The sequence below is a fragment of the Macrobrachium nipponense genome, chromosome 40 (genome assembly GCF_015104395.2).
Source record: "Macrobrachium nipponense isolate FS-2020 chromosome 40, ASM1510439v2, whole genome shotgun sequence".
NCBI lineage: Eukaryota > Metazoa > Arthropoda > Malacostraca > Decapoda > Palaemonidae > Macrobrachium > Macrobrachium nipponense.
In genome coordinates, this window is record NC_061101.1 from 39,358,694 (window position 1) to 39,373,693 (window position 15,000).

Consider the following 15,000-nt stretch of genomic DNA (forward strand, 5'->3'; position numbering starts at 1 on the left):
AGAAATACAGTCGACAAGCATACCTAGTAAACAGAAGCAAATAGTCCTCCCCGGAAACCGATAAGTTCTGGATTCCGTAGTTTGTTCCCCAAGTGGTATATATACCTGGAGCGAATTCAAAGATGTGATCAGTCTCACTGAGTGGGTCCTTGCACTTTGGAGACTATTTATGGACGCGATTTGGAAAGAAGAACTACTGCAGGTAAACTTGAAACTTTCGTAATAATGATTATACACTGACGATAATACTAATGAATGGCCATTGCAGTCCATTGGTGAGGATGCATGATTCATTAGCAAGTTGTCTGTGATTAGATTTCCGAGCATGCGGGAGTTTTTGGCTGTTGCGGCCTAAGCGGTGAATGACGTGCTCGGTTGACCGTCTCCTGAGGTGGGTGGCAACCTTGGTGGAGGTGGATCATGGGCTAGCAACTTCATCCCAAAATATTTCCTGGGAATCCGCAAGTTAGCACCACAAGTGAGCCAACCACTCCAACAGAGAGAAAAGGCATATCAATAATAATGATTAATGTGAGACACGGCGGTATTTCTGTTAACAATACTGCATTACTATAGTAGATTCACATCTACTGTGCATTTGACGTCTAGGCCACTCCCTTACGACGCTCTTGATATTCTGTTAATAAGAAAATGACAGGGCTGGAAACGCTCAGTCTCTCCCGAGAGTTCACATAGACAGGATGTATGTTCCATCTTTCCTGAAGTATACGTTTTTCAGGAGAGGTGGAACATACATCCTGCCCATGTGAACTCTCTCGAGAGACCGAGAGTTTCCATCCCTGTGATTAGCTTATCAACAGCCAATCAGGAGCGTCGTGAGGGACTGGCCTAGACGTCAAATGCACAGTAGATGTGAATCTACTATATAGTGATACGGGTAGATTTCGAGAGCCTGCTTGGTCTCCGATGTCAGTTTTTAACCGGGTAACAGAGCCCACTGAGGAGCTGTCTGTTGAGACCTTAGCTTATTTGGAAGCTAAATCCCTCGGGATTTTCTTTTTATTTATTTCGGCAGTGATAATTAATAATAATAGGTATATCGTATAAACTCTCAAATTTATTTTTAATGTTGTCCATGTTACGATTTGTATCAAAGTTTACTCTACTGTTGACCTGCCCAACAACTTTTTTGTACCACTCACCCCTTATGGTCTCTTGAAGTGTGTTTTGTGTACTCCTTACACCAGCAAATGCAGCTTCTTTCTTCTCCCTAAGCTCTAGCACCTGATCCTTGATGTATCCTTCTTGAAAACTGCTGAATGCTTCTCCACTCCAGGGTCCTCTTCCAATCCTGCCATATGTTTTTGGACACACTTTGTTATTCAAACATTCACTTATAAACCAGATCTAATTTTTCATGGCTTTGGCTTTGTAAAGTTGTGTTTCATATCTTCTTGCATAATGAACAGCTTGAGTTCCAGCGACTTCATACAGTTGTTGAAATGTACTTCTGTTGTAATGTTGCTGTGGGTACATGATGAACCTAACAAAAACTTCTTTCATTTTCTTCTGAAGATTGAAAAAGAAACCCACAAAATCACTTTGTAACTTGTTTACTTCTAAGTATTTACATTTAGTTTTGCAACACACTCGAGTACTTTCAGGCCCTATCTGTGGCCCATTTTCAAGAGATGTTTGGGATGTTAGCCTGGGTCAAGGCCCAGCAGTCTTCTGGAACTTCTTCTCGTTGAGTTGTCATTTTATGTGATGGCTGTTTCTGGTTTCCTTGAGAGTTGCCAATCCCCTCTTGTCGCTCTGATATCCTTAGCTGATGGACAATGGGATAATCCTTGAGGTAGGGTGTGGTCACCAAAAGTCTGTTGGGCAGGAAACCTAATCCCTCCAGGGTCAGCAGGGTTCAAATCTTAGCTTTCTTTTAATATCAAAAGCTCGGCTTTAGGGATGGGATTCTGAGGTAAAACCTTTGTTTCCTTCTATTACTTTAATCTCTCTGATGAGTGCACCTTCTACTACCCTCCTGTGACTAATTTTGTTTCTTTTGTATATAAGCCTACTGTTTTTGAAATCCATCCTATGGTCATTTTCCCAGAAATGAAGGGCAGTACAACTTAACTCTCAGGGGAGTGCTATAGCTAGGCATTGTTGGGAAAATGACCATAGGATGGATTTCAAAAACATTTGCTGGTGTAAGGAGTACACAAAACACACTTCAAGAGACCATGAGGGGTGAGTGGTACAAAAAGTTGTGGGCAGGTCACAGTAGGAGTAAACTTTGATACAAATCGTAATAATGGTCACAATAGGTATATTCATTTTATTCACTCTTCACTAAACATTAACCCCCCCTAATATAGATAAATCAAATATATTATTATGATTAGTATTATTATAAATTATATATACACGTATAGATAATGGAACGAGCGAAAAAATTCTCTTCTCTTTCTTAAAGTAAAATTGAATGTATTAACCATTTATTTATTAAATATCCGTGTATTACCAAGGCACTGCATGCAAAGTCATTTTGTATTCAGTCACTTTCTAAATCACGAACTGCTGCTTAGTCGAGTAAATATATATACTATATAGTTTTGCTCTTTTTGTCAACACAGTGGCTGCTTTGTTTTAATCTGTTATTCCAATTAATGTTCTTTGTGCAGTTCATTTGTATTTAACACCTCCAGATATTATTATTATTATTATTATTATTATTATTATTATTAATTATTATTATTATTATTATTATTATAGTATTGGTGTAGATTGTGGTGACACTTGTCATTTGGGCGATAATAATGATAATAGTCATATTTTTTATTTGTGATGGTAATTTCGATATTCTTATCATCATCCGTATTATTTTTTATTTGTTGCGACTCATTCCACTACTACTACTACTACTACTACTACTACTACTGCTACTACTACTACTACTGCTGCTGCTGCTGCTGCTGCTGCTGCTGCTGCTGCTGCGTTATTCTACTACTAAACTCTACAAGTGCGAATATTAATAATAATAATAATAATAATAATAATAATAATAATAATGTTATTTGTCATTGTGCTTATAATCTCTGTATTATCATCTTTATTGTGTTATTGTACTACTACTACTACTACTACTACTACTACTACTACTACTACTACTACTACTAATATAATAACAATAATAATGTAAGGCATCTCTTTAGGTCTCCCAATTGCAGACCGCGTTGGTGAAAATTACCTACTATTAATGACCCAGGTCGTCGTATTCACGTTCGAGGAAGTGAGCACCGAACGTACTCACTGAGTAATAAAGAGAGAGAGAGAGAGAGAGAGAGAGAGAGAGAGAGAGAGAGCGCAAGGACGTACTTACTCATCCCGTGACTCATCATCTGTTCCGCCAAAGGAGTAACTGGAGGGGAAACTAAAAAAAAAGGAGGCTGGTGATAATGATAATAATTATTATGATAATGATAAGGATGATAAGGATTATGGATATCAGCGCACGATCATGATTGCGGTAGAGGTGAATTTCTACCCCGCGTTACGGTCGATCCCAAGATTATTGTTAACATTGCGTATTCAATAATAATGGTACTGATGTTGAGCCAGCGAAGCAATAACGTTAGTCGAGTTAGTATTTACAGCAAATAAATAACGGCAAAAAGGGAGAATAGCATTGATCGTAACTGTGATTACACTGACTGCGTTCATTCTCTGAGATCATCAGTTCTTTGTCAAAGCGTTGCTGTTGTTGACTGATATTATGTTCCATCTGGTAATGTCATTAGGAATGTTACTGTACTTTAATAAGACTTGTTGTCATCACCGTTACTTCATTATAAAGCAGTTGTAGCCGTAGGCGACCATCCAGTCACAGTTGTAGACCGTCGAGATGCGTTTCTTGGATATCCGTCGTTTACCAGTAGACCAACGGTTAGAGTCCCGGGGGTAGCACACTCGTCCCCAAAACACTTGCTAATAAAACGAAAAGATAAAACGTCGCCTTTCCTCTGCTCATTAAGGGAAAAGACAAGAAGTTGAAAACAAAATAAATGTTAGGAATTATATCCCAGTATTGATTCTTAACGTCTCGAATAACTATTATATATATATTATATATATATATATATATATATATATATATATATATATATATATAGGTATACACATACATATATACATATATGTGTATATACATATATATGTGTGCATATATATATATATATATATATATATATATATATATATATATAATATATATATCTGTGTGTGTGTGTGTATACTATATATGTGTGTGAGTGTGTACGTGTTTGTGTGTGTGGGGGAATAAGTTTTCTACCAAAACAATTTCTTCGAACCTTTTTGAATAGTGAAGAAACGACTGCCACGTTTCAGGATTCGAAGTTGGGTTGTGTGAATTTGCCGTCCAGCAATACTAACTCACCCACGCTTTCACAGGCTTTAATATTTAATGACCACACAAGAGTAAATCGGCACAAGGAAATCCTGTACAATTCCTTGACTCCGACCTTTGCTGCGACACGCCTGGGTCTTGCTGTTGGCCTGTTTGGCCAAGGTACGAATGACCTTTCGATGAATTGATCGAAGCGAACGGAAGTGAACGTATTTTCATTCTTGCATGGAGAGAGAGAGAGAGAGAGAGAGAGAGAGAGAGAGAGAGAGAGAGGAGAGAGAGAGTCAGTGGAAAGGAATGAAGACGGCTGAGAGAAAAAAAAATCTTGAAACCATGAGAAAATCTGTTATAGTTGCAGTGAAAAGCTTTTTGCTTATTATTAAAGAAAAAAAAAAAGAGCCGACAGGCTGTCGAAGCAACAAAGAACACAAGTGGATCGTAAAGTCAATTCCAATGGAGTATCGAATGAATGAATGAATGAATGAGAGTTGTTCAATAACCAAACGAATAAGCGAATGAATGGCTGGCAAATAAGTGTGTTAACACAAAGCAGGCAAAACCGGTTCTATGTAAAAAAAAAAAAAAAAAAAAAAAAAAAAAAAATTCTGGCTATTTTTTTCTGAATAAATATGACGGGCCAAAAACCCTAAGGGGGCGAGTAAACTAATGCCTTTTTCCAGCCCAGGACCGAATAACGCCTCAGATAAAAAAGGAAAATGTTTTCAGCAGGTATTTATTTCCATCTGCACCCAGGCTCTGTATTCTGTGTTTTTACTTTGGTATTCACTGGACCTGACAACCATTCCTGAAAATCTCAACTGAAGGATCAGCAAAATGTCATGTTTTTCCTCTCCATCTCCAGCTTCTGCTTCTGTTATTGTCTTTTGTCCTCGTTCATACAAACTATTTATTCCAAACAAGAGGAGGGTCCATTACTCCTCGGTGTTAGAGCCACACCAGTTCACTCTTCCTCCCACCGAGTCCCAGAAAATCCTTCCAAAATTTAAAGTTACCTGACGGGTCTCCTGTGGTCCTGGAATTTTAACTGAACCCTTTAGAGCAAAGTCTGGAATTTGCGTCATTTCCCAACACGCGAAGCCACATGTATGGACAAACGATGGTCATTTTGCATTCCCTCTTACGAGGAGAATCATAGTTTTGTTGCTAGTAGTATAAGAGAGAGAGAGAGAGAGAGAGAGAGGTAAACAAGCGTCCATGCCGCCTTCATAAGAGTCGACCAACGTTCGTTTTATACAGTCACGTTACAAGAAAAGTGAATAATTTCTAGATCATACCACACATAATAATAATAATAATAATAATAATAATAATAATAATAATAACAATGACAATAATGTAGAGAAGAAAGTCCTCAGCGCTGTTAAAAATGCGAATTTTATTTCTTGATAGAAATTTGTTCTTGACCTGTATCTAAAAGGTTTAATGAAACCCAGATACAGCGATTGTAATATTTATTATTATTAAGATTTATTATCATTATTGAATAGACAACCAGTGATCTTGAGTTTGGTCCCTGAGTGGCAGAAAGGCCGAATTTTATAATGAGTCCGTTAAGTCAGAAGAATAAATACGAAATGTATCGAAATTCATAGTATTTGTAGCGTTTCAATTCTACTATTTTTGTTGTTGTTTTCTATTGCTTTTTGTTCCTCATGCATTACTTAAAACATGGCCAGCTTCCTTCCTTCTGCATGTTCAGTAGTGGTTTTTCGTTACTATCGGTCATTTTGTTGTCTTAAGAATTTTATCTCTCCGAAACACAGTTCAGAATAACATGGTATAATCAGCATTGCTTCCATATGTCATCATCTCCCTGACCACAGATGTGAGAGGCAGGGTCAGGGTCCCAAGCCGCAGCCGCTGGGATTGCGCCACGAAGTTTTTTCAAGTGATCGAATCACAAGAAGAGGATAATTGGAAGTTGAGGGCATATAGAGATAGGATAGGGGCAGGGGGCGGGGTCACCCCCCGGGGGAGTGTTGGGGAGTGCGTGGGGGGTTGAGTGGGGAATGCGGAAGACTTGTGTTGTTATTTGTAGCATTTAAAAATGAACCAAAGAGGCCTTGTAAACGCAAGCTTCAGTAGCTTCAGTCAACTTGGATGAGCAATATCAAATTGTTCGTCATCAGTCCCTTGTGCAAGTTGTCATCAACCCCGGCAGCACTTAGACCACATCGGTAGCACCACAATTAAGTCAAGACTCTGATAAATACAGCAGCAGTGATAATATTAGTCTTAGTATTAACGACATCTCTAACGAAAGCAGTCTTATAAACAAGATGGTAAAGACGATGATGAAGTGGACGATAATAAAACAAGAATATAGACGCACATATATATATATATATATATATATATATATATATATATATATATATGTATATATATATATATATATATATATGTATATATATATATATATATATATATATATATATATATATATACATATAATATAATAATGAGAGCAGACGCAACTAAGTTACTTATTTAATGACAGTAACGATTATATGGTAACGTAGCCTATAATAATAGTAAATGATAATAATCGCACACAAACACCCGATTCAAAGTCGGCTAAAACCACCAACATAATTTCCTGGAATGTTCCTAGGTACGAGCACAGGACCGTGACTCCAAGAACTGAGAGTGATTAACACGTCGATGCGGCCAAGCACTGCCTTCAGTACTACTTTCGTGTATACATTCACTGGTCATTGAACATAGCTTCATAGACGATCGAAGCACGCTGGAAGCACAGATGTCCGTGGGCGTTTTCATGTTCGTTGTAACAGATCTACCGCTAAGGTAAATAGTCTTCAAAATTTCAGATCCTTTCCCTCGACATATTGACGCGACAGAAAGTTCACACAATATCAAACTGAGAGGTAAACTTCCATTTCATATTTCTGTTTTGAAACAGATTTATCGCTCAGGTGATCAGTGGCCCCAGAGCAAAGGTCCTTGGAACACAGAAAACAAAATTCCTCTCTCAGTTGCGAAATCCGGATCTTTCCTAGATAGTGAGTGACTCCCGAGGGTTTGAACCCAGTCGGTAAGCACCTTTTGCGGCTTGTTTAGTAAAAGTCCCTTGGGGGTTACCGTAAGAGGCCAACAAAAGACCGTCAATCTCATGAAGATAATAATGACCTCAGGAAATATTAGTCCTAGATCACGACCCTCGAAAACTCCTGGGGGGTCACTATCTAGGAAAGATCCGAAATCCTCAAGGATGATGAATGGGCGCAGTAGGATCCCCAAGATCCCCCAAGAAGGCCTTTTGGCCACAAAATGAGATGACTTTTCGCGTAATGGATTTATAGCATAAAACTGCGTCATATAGCGAGTCGTGGAGCCCTGGTTCTCTGACGTTAAACGAAAGCATGCTGACCTTAGCTATTACCTAATCGAGGATGCAGTTTGCTTAGCAAAATTATTGGTCTGTTTTGCGCTCTTGAAATGTTTGCTCGGTGTAACCGAGTCTGGCGCCAAGGTTTTCAGTGTCTACGTATTCGCATGAGTATTTTTCCTCGACATAGGTAAATGGCACCAAAGACAAATGTCTTTAAATACCATCACTCAGTACCGAGAAGGAAGGAGAAAAAAAAAAAAAAAGAGAGAGAGAAGTGAGATTATCCTGTCAAGTCAAACGCGTAAGAACACCATCGCATTACGTATTATCTAATGCAGAAGCTTTGTCCATGACGCGACGAAATATGCAGAATGTGAATGCGGGAGCGTTGCGTTGTAGCAAAAGGGGTGGGGGTGATTTTATTCTATGCGGTGACATCAGTCGTTCATATGTTCACATGTAAGGGTCATTAACTTGAATTAATTTGTCCCTGAGCTGCGATGAACTTTGTTGCACTCGTCTCGAGCGCGTTGCTTTTGCCTGTAGGCGACATTGCTATCTGCTGCTGTGCTGTGCTCGGTTGCTGTAGCAACAGTCTTAAGGACCCCGAGATCGGTAAGGTATTTGTGGCGATGTAGCTTAACTGGCGATGGAGATGTTTTTACCAGTGAGAGAGAGAAGAGAGAGGAGAGAGAGAGAGAGAGAGAGAGATGAGCAACGAAACTAAACAAACTGTGTTGTAGGTATTTTTCAGATTTTCTTTTCTTTTTGGGATGTTCTTGTTTTTATTAGTATTTAAAAGTTAATGGGACAGAGTTATGAATGTCATTTCAGTAGCGAATTTTGCTTCTGTGTCCAGTGGTCACAAGAACTCTGTCTCTGGGAAATCCTTATAAATATATAGGCTGAATGGTTCTCGATGTGGAAGCCAAAGTATGGCAACTAAAAGTTGATTTTTTACTTAGTAGGAGCTAATGTCTAACCTCAAAAGAAGCAACAGACAATTTTCTCTAAACAAAACAGATTGAAAGCACTCTGTCACATATTCGAAAAATTCATTTTCCTACAAAGTGATATGGAAGAGTTCAATACAAATTAAAAGTCGTTTCCTGATGATTTTAAAAATAACTTCTTATATTTGTGCATCAAAGCGCTAATGTTATATTACTCGTTTGTCTGTGGTTAGTTTAATTCGGTTTACAGAGCCTTCTCCCAAGAGTCTAATATAGTTATTTATGGATTCTGATTGGGGCTACCTTCCATCCTAATAATCACCAATTGCATAACGCATACTTGCATATATATATATATATATATATATATATATATATATATATATATATATATATATATATATCATAGTTTTACCAATTGTTTAACGCATACTTGCTATATATATATATATATATATATATATATATATATATATATTATATATATATATATATATGCATACATACGTATATATAAATTTATATGCATATATGTTTATATGTATGTATGTATGTATTATATATATATTATATATATACACACACACGAGAGAGAGAGAGAGAGAGAGAGAGAGAGAGAGAGAGAGAGAGAAACTGCTATATTCATACGCAGTACTGTTGTATCTAAAAATAGCCCACTTAGATGGTTAAGAATTTGGTCAGTTATAACTCCTTAATTTCTTAATCCATAAGTTCACCCTTCCCGGACCCCTTTTCTTAGCCAACTCTCTCTCTCTCTCTCTCTCTCTCTCTTCCCCATAGAGCCTAAAGGTGCCCGAAGACATTAAGCTGTACATACAAATGTGTTGATTTAATCGTCAGTGACAAGAGTTATTTTTACTCGCTAAGGAAAGGGTTTGTCCAAATCCCCCGAGGGTGCACAAGCTCCCCTTAAAGTATTCCAGGGAGTTGCCGATCTCGATTAAAAACATGTTTCTTCTGTCACTTTGTATTCTGCCTCCTTTTTGTAGTGCAATGACACTGAGCCAAACCTTGGCATTAATATGGGAAAGTACTCTCTCTCTCTCTCTCTCTCTCTCTCTCTCCTCTCTCTCTCGTTGCATATTACGCCGCAGATGCGGAGTGAGAGAATTGCCTCTCTTTAAATGTAATAGTTCCTTTGTCTTAGAGACTTCAAGGGAAATTATAACTTATCCTTTGCTTAATTATTTAGATTGATAGTACCCTAAGCCAGATTGTTACATCACACACACACACACACACACACACACACCACACACACACACACACACACACATATATATATAGTAAATGTTACGTATAAGTGCACCTGGTGACGGTTGCACTTATGAGCATATATAAAAATCCTACATATTCGCTTCAACAGAACCACCCACTCCTAAATGAGCATAGAATGGAAGACCACGGTGTTACCAAACCACCCTTTAGAACCGTTCGTAAAACGCCTACTGTTTTACATCGTCATGAAAGGGAGGTTTTGGTTAGCGGTCGCTGATTGCGTTAATTGACGTAGATATCGGGAGGAGTCATTATGATCGAGCGGCCCTGAATGTAACTGACAAAGGGTAACCACAACGGAGCCTTCTCCGCTGTATGAAGACACCCACTGGCGATCAGTTTTTTGTGTTTGTGTGCGTTTTGCTTTTAATAAGAGAGCCTTCGTGGCATAACATTACGGCTGCTGTATGCATGCGGATTTGCTCTAGGTCACTGTCACGATTACTTTCACAAGCACGCCCATACAAACACACACACACTACATATATATATATATATATACATATGTGTGTGTGTGTTTGTATGTATGTATGTATGTAGTATGATGATATATATATATATATATATATCTATATATATATCTATATATATATATATATATATATATATATATTATCCATTTATTAAACCGCAAACATCGTTTAGCATCCAAGTCGCTGTACCGTATGAATAACTCACAACTACATACGGAAATACGTGTACAAAAAAAATAGTAGAACACAAATATAATTTATTATCTGATTTACCATGCCCTAGGAATAACTTCCATCAAAAGGGAATTATAATAGGTAAGCTTTCTTCCCCAGGTAGGATCCGAACTTGGTTGAGCCCTCCCTATGTTCTACTCCCGTTTCAGTTATAATTTTATTTTGGGCTTAAGTTATTCCCCAAGGTATGTAACATAAACTGAATACTAAAATACTTGCGGCGTAACAATTGTGAATATTATAAGTCTTTTTATGTGTAAGTGAAAGTGATTCCCAAGGTAGAATGAAGTGGATATTAACTGATATTTGCGGCTTAATATTTGTGAGCACAGACGGTCACGTGAGCACAAGCGACAATAGTTCATCATTAACCAAATAATACAAACCCAGGATGGTGGAGGTCGACTGACTCGACTGCAAAGCAAAACAGAACCTGAATTCGACGGATTATGTACTGCATCATCGCCGATATTAACTTATAATGTATGCGCCAAGTGTTTATCTCTGTATCTAAACCAATAGGCACAGGTTCGAATGACTTCGATATATTGAGTGACGTATGTAGCCTATTATTTACGATTATAGAACAATCGAATGTGCTTAACTCTCTCTCTCTCCTCTCTCTCTCTCTCTCTGCTCTAAATCTCTCTCTCGTCGTCTCTTCTCTCCTTTGCTCTCTCTCTCTCTCTCTCTCTCTCTCTCTATATATATATATATATATATATATATATATATATATATATATATATAATATATATATCCTAGTTATGATCAATAACAAATAATCTATGCACGACATTTTCTTTTTCTTTCGCGAACTCATACCATTTTGTAAGGTGTACTATGCTACCCATATTATTTCATCGCCATTCGCTTTGAAATCTTTAGAATGTTAAGTATATACCATAAGTTTTTTGTGAAGCGGAGAGAAAAGGCATTCATTATTGAAACCAACTCTCCTAACAACGCGCCCACTTATAAAAAAAATATGGACATTTAATAAAAGGTGCAATTAAAAGATACTTATAGTAGCATGAATCTTGAAATGGAGAAGAAACAATGCAACAGTTACGTATGGGTGTGTGTATATATTATATATATATATATATATATATATATATATATATATATATATATATATATATACATATATAAATATATATTACAGAGAACTTTCGGGATTCTGTTTTTTGAAAAGGGGAAGCAAACAGATTCCCGAAAGCCTTCTGCATAGATTTATTTTTAGTTATGCAAGTTTCTCCAGTGGATGCAATCTTCATTACCTGGCTACAGATCCTTGCCCCCCAAGAATAGCCAGACTTTGATCGGCCCCATGCCTAAGTAATCTACTTAAGACTTCAAATTCTGGGAAAACGACAAACTAAGCAACCACAGTATATTAGGAAAAACGCTTTTGCGTGCGAAAGCTAAACAAATCCAAATTTCCTTCATTCGGGCTCCTCCTTTCTGCCTCTTTATCGTCAAAGAATTTCTTGGCTTATCTTTGAAAGAATCCGTGCTTAATAGTTCGGTCATTACGGACGTCATCTAATGTCCAGGACACAAAGTTATTAAATTACGCGGTAAATTAAATTTGGAATCATTTCTTTTTAGGAGAGCCAACCATCTCCACCAAATTTGTTACAGTTATCTTTGGCAGAAAGCTGAAGAGAAAAAGAATAAGAAAAAAGAAAATAACACAACGGTCACTGCCACATTTATACTTGGACTGCCGAGCCGAGGATGAACCCCCTTTGCAGTAAAACTTCATTACTTTGATCTCATCAAACACAGACACAGAAAGCTGAGCAGCATATCGTCTAAACCACTTACACAAACCGACCCCTAAATATTAAACGCATCCTTTTTATTCCTGGGTATGAAGGCTCAAGTAAGTTCATTTTAAGCGCTCATTATCCAAAGGATGCTTAAGCATCTAATCGGCTTGTAATTATTCGAGATCCTGTTAAAATCCTTTGTTTGGGTTCCTTGAGGAATTTAAGAATTTGTATTGGAGCCGTCTTTATGGCCGTATTATTTCACCCTCTTTTGAGATCCATACAGGTCTCGAAATAGCACCAACCATTAAATTTCAAGAGGCCTCTTACCCTATTTGGCACCATGTCTCTGCCTCTTAATAAATAGCCTTGGAAGTATTCTGTACTCGTATGCCCATGAGCGTGCAAACATACGCACTTACACAACGCACACACACATCTATATATATTCATATATATATATATATATATATATATATATATATATATATATATATATATATATATATATATATATATGTGTGTGTGTGTGTGTGTGTGTGTGTGTGTTTTAAGAATGTCGTATTTGAGCTTATCATTCATTTTTTATATTTTAGCTTTATGAATTTATCATTTCATCATGTAATCTCTAGTCCCATTTTGATGGTACTTTTCTTGAAGACCCCATTTTCAAACAGCGTATCCCAGAATGCTCACAGGTCACTGGAGACAACTACCTCTTTTCTTTCATGGTGAAATTGTTTAGTTCTGAATGTCCTTTGCTGCCCCATATGAAATTGCCTGCATCTTGGATAAGTCCTAGTTGGAAGGTGTGTGTGTGTGTGTGTGTGTGTTATGTCATTTCCCCGCATGTTCCGGTTTAGTTCTTTTTTCTGTTTTCAACTCCGGAGGGGCCAAATGGGTTTTCACCTAGGGCCTTAATTTAGTACATATCAAATTGACATTCAGTGCAGCCTTACTAAATGGTAATGAATTCTTCGTTCCCTTTTGGTAGTTGTCGCCATCATTTTTATCTTCATCCTCTTCTTCTCCATTTGTTGTTTTGGTAATTCCTCCCTCTGTACCTGCTCACTATTCAGTGGACGAAATCTCGAGTTGTATCTTCAACGAGGCCTTCCTTCTGTGTCCCTAGACTCCGGCAGTCATTTCCAGGCGAGGGATTCTGGAGGTGACACCTAGAACTGACCACGGGAAGCTTCGCGCGTCCGCTTATTGGCAGTACCGATGAAGGTTCGTGTTCTCGCGTGCGATCTTTTGTTTATAAAGGAGAATTGCAATTGCTGATGCGGGGAGTGTACCCGTCTCCCGTCGGCTTGGGTTTCAAGTCGGCACGTATATACGTACGTACGTATGCATGTATGTATGTATGATGAAAGAGATACGACGCAGGGTTACAGCCACAGGAGCAACATAAATTATCGGTCAGAGTTGGGTCACAGCCTATTTTCTTTTGTTCTGAAAGACGCTCTAATGAGCTTATCTGATAGGTTTTATGTATCTGTATCACACTGTTTTACTTATCCTGTAACTTAATTTTTAATTTAGTGCTACCGTAGTTATTATTCTTATATATATAGTATATATATATATATATATATATATATATATATATATATATATATATATATATATATATATATATATATATATTGATATATATTGGACAACAAATGTGTAAAAGATTCTTTATATGACAGTGATATTCTGAGAAAGCCCAGACCCCCAGGCAAGGAGAGAATGGCGACCCGCTTAATCCCCGGTAATTCCCGGAACCCATTTTGTCCGGTAAAGTCTGGTTGATTGATTGAGTTCATAATAAATCGTCTGGTGTCGCAACAGCAAAGGTCGTCGAACCGAAAAATATGTTGGTGAAATAAGACTTTTTCGTAACATAAAATTGTACCGAATATGATGTTCATAAGTTATCTAACTAAGTTCAAATCGTATAAAGGCTCTACGTGGACCCAGTCATTCCCTTGGGACCCCAGAAAATGAAGGGACCCATCACAGGCAAAGAACGAATCATTGTCCGTAGTTGTGTCTAGTCCAGACAGCGGTTCGAATCCTGTTGGGAACGAAGCACTTGACATTTATAATATAATTCCCCTTGGGTGTCAGACATTTCCAAGGTACAGTATTCTGAACTGGATGCTAAGTGATACTTATGGCTTAATTTTTGTGAAAATAAAAAAGTCACGCATTTATCAGTGACAAATATATATACATATGTATGTACACACATACACATATATGCATGTATCCACAGAGGACCACAATAACACGGAAAATTCAAAAGAGGCGTTGTTTATTTCGAAGGTTTCAGAGGATCGTCTGCCTCCATCTTCAAGGAACCAAATATTGGAAAAACAGAAACCTTGGAAATAAATTATATTCCCCCCCCCCCCTTTTTTTTTAGCCTTTCCTTATTATTGAGGTTCTCTATGAAAGTAAGAACTTTACACTGAGTGATTTTGTGTTATTTGGAGTATATAGTAATATATATATG

The 15,000-nt window shown here is 37.5% G+C and overlaps 1 protein-coding gene across 3 annotated transcripts in view; it reads left to right on the plus strand.

Annotated features, from left to right (window-relative positions):
• The window catches only part of LOC135212101 (uncharacterized protein C05D11.1-like), a 120,652-nt gene that overhangs the window by 23,453 nt on the left and 82,199 nt on the right, over window positions 1–15,000 (plus strand). Inside the window, exon 1 of one of the 3 annotated variants that reach the window (XM_064245483.1) lies at window positions 13,705–13,724. The exons of the other annotated variants lie outside the window; for them this stretch is intronic. The gene's annotated coding sequence lies outside the window, so the exon portion shown is untranslated. Of the gene's footprint in view, window positions 1–13,704; window positions 13,725–15,000 lie in introns of those variants that run through there. 3 annotated transcript variants of the gene reach the window in all.